Below are 9,633 nucleotides of genomic sequence, written 5' to 3'. Positions count from 1 at the left end.
CTTCCTCAGAAAGCAAGTTCTGGAACTGACAGACTCATTTAATCAGAGTATCACTGAACACAGATATTTAAATATGAAATCATGCTTCATATTGCTAATTAACCAACTCAAAAACATCCTAAACAATTGGAGTTTTTTGCTTTTTTACTTCAATGGAAAAAAGTAGACCAAAAAAAAGCACATCTCAAATAGTAGCTACAAGAGCATACGCCACCCCTACAACCTATCCTAAATTTTAACATCTACACAGGAAAAAAATCCACATACATGCCATCTCTATGAATTTAAATTTTGAAGGAAAATGAATTATTTTTTGCCATGTAAACATTTATCACTGCTATGAAAACCACGGAAGTCAGAAATTTAAAAAAATGGAGTGCTAGTAGACTCACAGACACTGAGAAGGGACTAGTGGTTACCAAGTGGGAGGGGTTGGGGCAGGTGGGAGGAGGGTGAAGGGGATAAAGGGGCACAATAATTCACATACACAAAATAAGTTGGTCACAGGGACCAACTTGTACAGCATGGAGAATACAGTCAATGATTCTGTAACATCTTACTACATTAAGAGATAGTAACCTACTAGAGAGGGTGAGGCTTTAATAATACGGGTAATGAACCACTGTGTTGTATATGTGAAACCAACATAAAGCTGTATATCAATGATACTTTAATAAAAAAAAAAGAGTACTAGTGATAACCTTTAACTAATATAAAAGGATTAATACTGACTGCAATGAATGCTAAAAATTCTATTTTCAGGTTGTTAACTAGGAATCTCAGATTTATAAGGAAATCTTGAATTTCCTCCTCAAGAATAGGGGGTTATAAACATCTGGGATGGCTAGATATGTAAAAGTCCTTTAAATTTCCTTCTTTTACCTCATCATCAGTGACTTAATCCTTCACTCTTATATCCTGCTAAAATGCCCATGATGTGAAGAGAAACTTCTTTTCCTTTGGATAAAAACTACTCATGCAAGTTAGAGAGGAAAAAAATAAGAGTCCATTCTGTCCAACCCTCTGGGGATAGTGCAGGACACTGCTTCAAATTTTGGTCTTTTATTCCATCTAGTTTTCAATGCCTACTTTCACCTAGGCAAAAAAATAAGTGTTTTACTGGTTCAGTAAGGAGTATTGAATATTGAAAAATATTTTCAAACATACTTTAAATTCTGACATTGTACAAGTTTATTTCTCTGTATTCTCAATGGGAGTATTTTCTACTTTATGTAAGAAATGGATGAGGAAGCAGAATTTGAAGAACTATTTTTAAAAACTAAACTTACAAATCTAAGTACTTCAAACACTGCTTAGGACAGGGTCAAAGGCCTACCTGTGGGCCAACTGTGGCCCTCCACCTGTTTTTGTATGGCCTCTGAGTAGAGTGGTTACATTTTTAAATGGTTGAAAAAATAATTAAAGAAGTATGATATTTTGTGATGTGAAAATTATATAAAATTCAAATTTCAATGTCCATAAATAAACTTCAATTGGAACACAGTCCATGCTCATTCATTTAAGAACTGTCTATGGCCTTTGTTTCTTTCTTTTTTCTTTTTCAGAACTGGATAGTTGTGACAGATTTATGGCCCACAAAGTCTAAAATATTTAACTATCTAGGCCTTCACATAAAGACTTTGCCACTCTCTGCCTCAGAAGACCCACACACTTATTCTAATGATACTACAAATTAGGAAAATAGTTTTGATACTCCTTTTTTGAATATGCCTTTTTTGAAAAGTCATTTATTCTTTTGAGTCTCCTCAGTGGTAGCAAATGTTCATTCTTTGAAGATGAGTATGAATTTTGGAAACAACTAAGCCATTTGGAGCCAAGACTGAATTAGGCTGGTTATAAAGATGAATCAATGAGTAAACATTTATTAATAATCTAAATTTATGGAGGCAAAGTTTTCTTTTTAAAAAAAGCACTATCTCTGACTTCCAAGAGCTAACAATCAAGTGAAGGGACAGTTATATCTTTCATAGCCTTGATTCAACGTAAATAGATTCTATATGCATGGAAATGGTAGAGAGGAGGAAGAAACTTCTATAGTAAAGCTAGAAGACCTACTTTCTTGAGTGGCTGTGAATTTGCTTTAAAGATTTTTATACAAAAAAGGAACTCCAATTATACTTTCAGCATACACTTTTGGAATAAATGAGTGATTCCCAAATGAAATTTGAAAGAACAGGCCTCATTTCAGTATAAAAGTTGTTAAACCTTCAATTAAAACCAATATTATTGTTTTATAATCACACCTTATAAAACAGAATTAGCACAAATAAATACATAAATACATAATCCCTTCCATTCAAACAAAGCAAATCATTTATCCTTGGCCTTTTCCCTTTCTAATTCCATATGCCTTCCCTGAGCAATTTCATCTGCTCTTACAGGCTTCCATTACTACTTAGTGGCTGACTCCAAAATCTGAAACACCTATATCAGCCTCTTTCTAGGCTCTGGATTGTCCCTTGACATCTCCACCTGAATGTTCCACAGACACTTCAAACTCAACATGTTCAAAACTGAAACAATTATGTTTCTCTCTCATTAAAAAATACAACAAGTTCCTCTACCCATAGTTTCCCAAGCCAAGAAACTAAGTCATTTACTTTTCTGTTCACCTTCAAAGCCAATCAATGTTTAAGCGCTGTAAAGTCTGCATTTTCATCATCTGTTCTCTCTTCATCTCTACTATTTTTCTGCTCCAGGCCCTTATCCTCCCTTATCTAGACTATTTCAGTAGCAATAGCCTTCTAACTTATCTCTCTACCTTTTGCCTCTCTCTATCCATACCATGTCCATGTTATCTGTCCTAATTACTTAAAACTTCACTGGCTCTCCATTGTCTTTAGAATCAAGTCCAAAGTACTTAGCATGATGTACATGATATGCCTCCTCAACACACTGACATTAACAGACCTATTTTTTCTTTTCCTGAACTTTTTACGCACCTAAATCTGTATATTGTTTTATAACATATACTATACTTCAAAATATAAAAATTATCTTTAACCATATAAAACAGTGAAATATTTTGCCAAACTGGATAAATCTTCATTATTCCAAATGAGAGGTTATTATTCCAAACTGAAACCCCACACTTACCTAATTTCTAGCAATTTAAGTTATCTTGTGATCAGCAACCAAGCTCTGCAATTTTCTTTTTCCAGCTTATTTTCACGCATCATCTCCTTTAGCCTCACCACTTATCTCTATACACTCTGACCTAAATTTAGTGACAATGGACAACACACTTCTCAAACATACTGTATACTCTCACGTAATATTTCTTTCACACATATCCATATCTTCTGTTCCCTTCTCCAACTCAGCAAACTCCTATTCATCCTTCTAAGTCAAATTCAAATATGGTATCTTCTCTCTAATCCTCCTCCCTACCATATAGAGAATTATTTTCCCTCATCAATGTTCCCATTAAGTTCTATCTATAGGTTTGTTATAACTTACCACACTGAAATTGTATGGACTTAACATGTATGGTTATAAGCTTCTTGAAGGCAGGGAAGCACTTTCATTTCTTGAATCTATGGTCTGAGAGCAGAAATTTTAAACTCCTTATTGAAACTTACTTAACTTATAGTCTGAGAACAGACATTTTAAACTTCTTATTGAAAAATAATCACCTTTTTTAAATTAAGATACTGCCATAATTGTGGTAACTGAGTGACTGAGAGCTTAGAAACAAAAAGAATCCCATGTCATTCACCAGGAAAAAAATGCTCTTATATACAAAGCATAATTAAATTGCAGCTTGGACATGCCTTCATCTGCATCTTGCAATACCAGTTTCTCTCTCTTTCTCTCTTTCCTTCTTTTTGAAAACGTTCTTTACAGAACTCTCTTTTAAGTATCTGTGGGACTGCATCTCTATCTCACTCACAGAATTTGAAACTCAGTATAGTGCAGAGGTTAAGATCAGGATTTCTGGAGCTGAGCAGTTTGGTTTCAATCCTAGCTCTGCTACCTAGGCTATTTGATATGGGCAAATTACTCAACCTCTCTATATCTCTTAATGAAGAGATCATAACTGAAACACCTTTCATGATGCTGTTATAAGAATTAAGTAAGGCAATCAATGCATGTAAAAAATTCAGAACACTGCCTGACTCAGAGTGGGTTCCAATAAATGCTAGTTGATGTTGTTATCATCAATTTTAAAAATAGCTTTCTTGGTATTTACTTTAGCCCATTTGGTAAAAGGGTAATCTCCTTGATGGAAGAAATTATATTCTGCCACACGAGTACAATATAAGTGCTAAAACTGTGTCTTGGAATATAAAAGGCACTCAGTACATGATGTGAATATAAGGCTTCAGACCTCCAAGATCAACAAATTATAAATCACCGCAAAACTTACATATGGAGTACCTGTTTAAAACTGGTATTTTAAAGTAGTTTCCAATCACCCATCTTCTACTGAACTATTGAAACATAAAACTTAAAAGAACACAAAAATCATATTCAGTAGGAACTTTCCCTCTATTCCTTTATTTGATTTGATCTTGATATCTAGTGGTCTAAAATTCTTGTTAATAATATAGGACTTGCTACAGATCATTTAAAATATAATTTCCAGCTTGAGAAAATTGCTTGTCACATCAGAAAAATTAATATTCCTCCTTTATATCTGTATTTGAAAAAATCTACTGTCACATTCAACACTCAAAAAAACTAATTATCAGCCATGAGCTATAATTACTACATTTCCTGATTTCTGCCTGGGAAACTACTTCAGAACATGCCTACAATTATCCCCAGTTAAAGTATGCTGGTTACAAACTGCTATATACCCTTTTTCATTTCCAGTCTCCCCACTAAAGCCCCTCACACACTCATAATATCCATAAAAAAGACTGCAAATGTCTATAATAAAGGCTGTGCAAAAAAATACAGCTATATATTAATTTTGTTTTGGAGGACTTAAATCTTACAAAAGCAAATTAAAGTCTTGATTGAAGCAATACTCTCAGCTTACATTGCTATAGCTAACTTAAACTACATTTAAGTAGTTTCTTCACCTGAAGCCAAGAAATAGATTATTTTTTTGCTATCAAACTTCCGTCGGTAAATGATTCAGTAACAGTGTATAGATAACATGTGGTATTCTAGAAAAATTCACTAATCAGTTAAAAATGGACCACATTTGAAACAATGGTGATTCTGTGGCAAAAGAGTTCAAACAACTTATTTACACAGTAAACAGATTTTGGACTTTATCTAAAACACTGTAGGTGAATCACTAGCTTTAGGGTGAAGCTACAGAGTGTCTACTATGTGCGGGCACTCAGTAGTTGTTTTAGAGACTATGCACTCTACTGGTGCACATATTACAATGCCTAGCACTTACAGAATACCCCACTTACCCGTCTGACCCTTCGAATACCCCCAGGCATAACTATCCCAGTTTTACAGTTAAGGAAACAGAGGCCCCGAAAAGTCCATTTGAAAAGGGTATCTTATCTAGTACGTGGGTCCTGGATGAGACTCCAGCCCCTGACTCATAATCTAATCATCTTCTGCTATACTAGTTACTCAAGAGCTTTCAGATGTTCCTCTGTAAGACTTTAAAATCGAAATCCTGCTTGATTTAAAATACTTTCAGTATTGTGCTTGTAAGATTATGTTTAAATCAAAACGCATAAAGTTTAAAGTTCGTCGTCTCAGCGCGTACGTTCAAGCTCACCGGCTCACCCTGGCCAAAGCCCGCGTTTCCCGCTGGATTCGGGACTCCGGCTCCCCGTTCCCCACGACTGCCGGGCGCTCCGTCAGTGAGCGGCGCCGACACCCTCAGCCTGGCTCCGACACCGCCGCCGCGGCGAACGAGGGGTCTCCCCAAGCTAGTGGTCCACAGGGCGCGCCGCGGGACCGTCGGGCGTCCCCCGAGGCCGGGGAGGCGGCGAGACTGCAGGTCGGGGAGCCGACAGCCCCGCCAGCGGCTCCGGGCCACCAGCAGACCGCGTCCGGCAGCCCGTAGACCCGCTCCCGCCGCCAGGCGTGTGACGCCCACTGCACCAGGCGCCGAAGCCCCGGCCTCAGACCCCGCCCCGGATCGCCCCGCTAGTACCTGCCCTGCGTCTGGACACCGCCTCCGCGGCCGAGCTACGACGGTCCCGTCCCCTCCGCGGAGACACCGGGTCTCCTCCGTCTCCCACTCGGGGTCGGCTCCGTCCCGCCCCCGCAGGCCCGGCTGAAGGCCCCGCCCCGCCCCGCCCCGCCAAGGCCGGGTGCCTATTGGCTGCTGTTCCCATCCGTCACGCTCGGCGCCTGTCGCCTCCCGGGGACAGCCGCGAGAGGAACCGCCCCTGCTTGAGTCCGCGCCGCGCCAGAACCGAGACCTCTAGCCAAAGCTTTATCGTCGCAGCCGTGCCTGCCGCCGGATGGTGCCACGGCGGTAAACCTGAACTTCACATGAAAGTTGACCCTCAACAGCTACCCACGAGATAAAGCCGACTTTAATTAAGGAATCTAAATGAAACCTCACTCAAGGAAATCACAGATTTGTCTTCTGCCACCGGGCGCATTAGGCCTGGGCTCTCCAGGGAAAGAGCAGCACCATTTCTCTGGCTGAGCTCAAGAAGCAAATATTTCTCAGGCAATTGCAGTACAGTGCCAACTTGAAAGGTAAACATATACAAATAACTCTCTGAACATCCAAGGTTTGAAGTCCCAGAGCAGGGGTGCCTTTGATACTTTCAGTGCCGAAGGTGGGCCCCACGCCACGCCCTGTGGTGACACACATGCCTGAGCACTACGCCTGCAACACGCTCATACTAAGGTATGTGCATGGCAGTGTGCCTACTGCGAGCAGAAGCCCAGTTTCACCAAGGCTGCAGTCAAGGATGAGTTGAGCCTGTTTCCCAGGCACTCGCTGATCACCCCACCCTTCTTCGCTCTGCCCCATTCCACCCCACCCCACCCAGCCAGAGCCTCTTTGGGACTGCTGACCAAGTCTTCCCTCATCTGTTCACATAGAGGTACCAAAATAGAAGACTGCGGGAAAGAGAGGTGTTTGGTTACACATCACAGATGACTGTCACAGGCCAAATTAGCCAAAGCAATAAAAGCTGCATATCCCAAACCGTTGTGAAACCAGGTGTTGTGGACAATGAAACAGGAATTATCTTTAATTATGAAAAAAAAAAAGCAATTTGGATACTTTTAAAATCATGTCTCAGTGAAGAAATAATTGTGAATACATTTGTAGTAAATTTTGAACAGCGATCTTTATGGACTATGCTGCCCTCCTGCCGAAAATAGAAAACTTCCCAGTTGTCTAAAATGAAATTTTAGGCTAGAATAGCGTGGTTTTGAAATTTATTTCAAAATCCAAATTTATTTCAAAGTTCAAATTTTGCATTCAGGAAATTTTATTTGCAAAATGAGACAGATGGAATTTCAATTACCAAATATGAAACCAAATCTGGCCTATGTTCTATGCATGAATAAAGGAATTAACATGTATGTATTCTACTACCCTCTCGTAGGTAAGATGGAGATACACATAATGGTAGTTAATGCCCTTTTAACTGTGAGAATAGAATGAATGTATCATTTAGCCATTTGTATTATTTTGATGACAAGGAAGCCAAGATAAAATAAAACAAGATTCGGGCGGAGCCAAGATGGCAGTGTGAGCAGAGCAGTGGAAATCTCCTCCCAAAAACACATAGAGCTATGAAAATATAACAAAGAAAAATCTTCCTAAAATAGAGACCACAGGACACAGGACAACATCCAGACCACATCCACACCTGCAAGAACCCAGCGCCTTGCGAAGGGGGTAAGATACAAGCCCCGGCCCGGCGGGACCCGAGCGCCCCTCCCCCCCGGCTCCCGGCGGGTGGAAAGAAACCGGAGTGGTTTTTTTTTTTTTTTTGGCGAGTGCTTTTTGGAAGCCTTAAAGGGACAGGGACCCCGTTGCTAGGGAGGCAGGGTGGCGAGACCGGTGAGCGGATGCCTGGGACCGGCACTTGAGGACGGAGGAAATCGCGCGTTTTTCCCCTTTTTTTTCTCTTTTTGGTGAGTGCTTTTTGGAAGCCTTAAAGGGACAGGGACCCCGGTGCTAGGGAGGCAGGGCGGCAGGACTGGTGAGCGGGTGCCTGGGACCAGCGCCTGAGGACAAAGAATATCCCGTGTTTTTCCCTGTGGGACCGGTGGGCGGGTGCCTGAGACCGGCAATTGAGGACGGAGGAAATCGCGCATTTTTCCCCTTTTTTTTCCTCTTTTTGGTGAGTGCTTTTTGGAAGCCTTAAAGGGACAGGGACCCCGGTGCTAGGGAGGCAGGGTGGCGGGACTGGTGAGCGGGTGCCTGGGACTGGCGCCTGAGGACAAAGAATATCGCGCGTTTTTCCCTGCGGGACCAGTGGGCAGATGCTTTTTGGAAGCCTTGAAGGGACAGGGACCCTGGTGCTAGGGAGGTAGGGCAGCAGGACCAGTGAGCGGGTGCCTGGGACCGGCGCCTGAGGACAAAAAAAAAAATCAAGTGTTTTTTCCTTTTTTTTTTTTTTTTCTGTTCCCTCTCTAATTGTTGCTGTTGTTGTTTTGGTTTGGAGAGTGCTTTTTGGAAGTCTTAAAGGGGCAGGACAGGTCACTTAGACCAGAGGCAGGGAATCTGGGGATCTCTGGGCACTCTAACCCCCTGGGCAGCAGGGAGCACAGAGGCCCCTTACGGAGATAAATAGCCTCCCAGCTGCTCCCCCTCCAATGGGTCTCCACCATTTTGGAGGAGCAGCCCCAGCTAGGCCACGCCCACAGCAACAGCGGAGATAAACCCCATAGCAACCAGGCAGGAAGCAGAAGCCCTGTCTGCACACAGCTGCCCAGCACAAGCAACTAGAGGTCGCTATTCTCCCAGGTGAGGAAGGCCACAAACCAACAAGAAGGGAACCTCTTCCAGCGGTCACTTGTACCAGCTCTGCACACTATCTCTATCACCATGAAAAGACAAAACTACAGGCAGACAAAGATCACAGAGACAACACCTGAGAAGGAGACAGACCTAACCAGTCCTCCTGAAAAACAATTCAAAATAAAAATCATGAACATGCTGACAGAGATGCAGAGAAAAATGCAAGAGCAATGGGATGACATGCAGAGAAAAATGTAAGAGCAGTGGTTTGAAGTCCAGAGGGAGATCACAGATGTCAGGAAGGAGATCACAGAAGTGAAACAATCCCTGGAAGGATTTATAAGCAGAATGGATAAGATGCAAGAGGCCATTGAAGGAATAGAAGCCAGAGAACAGGAACGTATAGAAGCTGACAGAGAGAGAGATAAAAGGATCTCCAGGAATGAAACAACACTAAGAGAACTATGTGACCAAGCCAAAAGGAATAATATTCGTATTATAGGGATACCAGAAGAAGAAGAAAGAGGAAAAGGGATAGAAAGTCTCGTTGAAGAAATAATTGCTGAAAACTTCCCCAAACTGGAGGAGGAAATAATCGAACAGACCATGGAATTACACAGAACCCCCAGCAGAAAGGATCCAAGGAGAACAACACCAAGACACATAGTAATTAAAATGGCAAGGATCAAGGACAAGGAAAGAGTTTTAAAGGCAGCTAGAGAGAAAAAGGTCACCTATAAAGGAAAACCCAT

General features: G+C 41.6%; 1 protein-coding gene and 1 pseudogene across 5 annotated transcripts in view; both read right to left on the bottom strand.

Moving 5' to 3' along the window:
* The window catches only part of LOC108398044 (small nuclear ribonucleoprotein E-like), a 36,067-nt pseudogene extending 30,641 nt beyond the window's left edge, over positions 1-5,426 (bottom strand).
* DENND2C (DENN domain containing 2C) overlaps positions 1-6,210 on the bottom strand; it is an 82,367-nt gene extending 76,157 nt beyond the window's left edge. For 3 of the 5 annotated variants that reach the window (XR_012130271.1, XM_017661807.3, XM_017661811.3), the window contains exon 1: positions 6,098-6,210. The gene's annotated coding sequence lies outside the window, so the exon portion shown is untranslated. The other 2 variants (XM_037020007.2, XM_017661808.3) reach the window with 2 other exon arrangements.
* Positions 6,211-9,633: the final 3,423 nt, after the last annotated feature.

The sequence above is a fragment of the Manis javanica genome, chromosome 4 (genome assembly GCF_040802235.1).
Source record: "Manis javanica isolate MJ-LG chromosome 4, MJ_LKY, whole genome shotgun sequence".
Classification (NCBI taxonomy): domain Eukaryota; kingdom Metazoa; phylum Chordata; class Mammalia; order Pholidota; family Manidae; genus Manis; species Manis javanica.
Note: the sequence above shows the minus strand (reverse complement) of the source record. Positions and strands in the feature narration are given on the sequence as shown.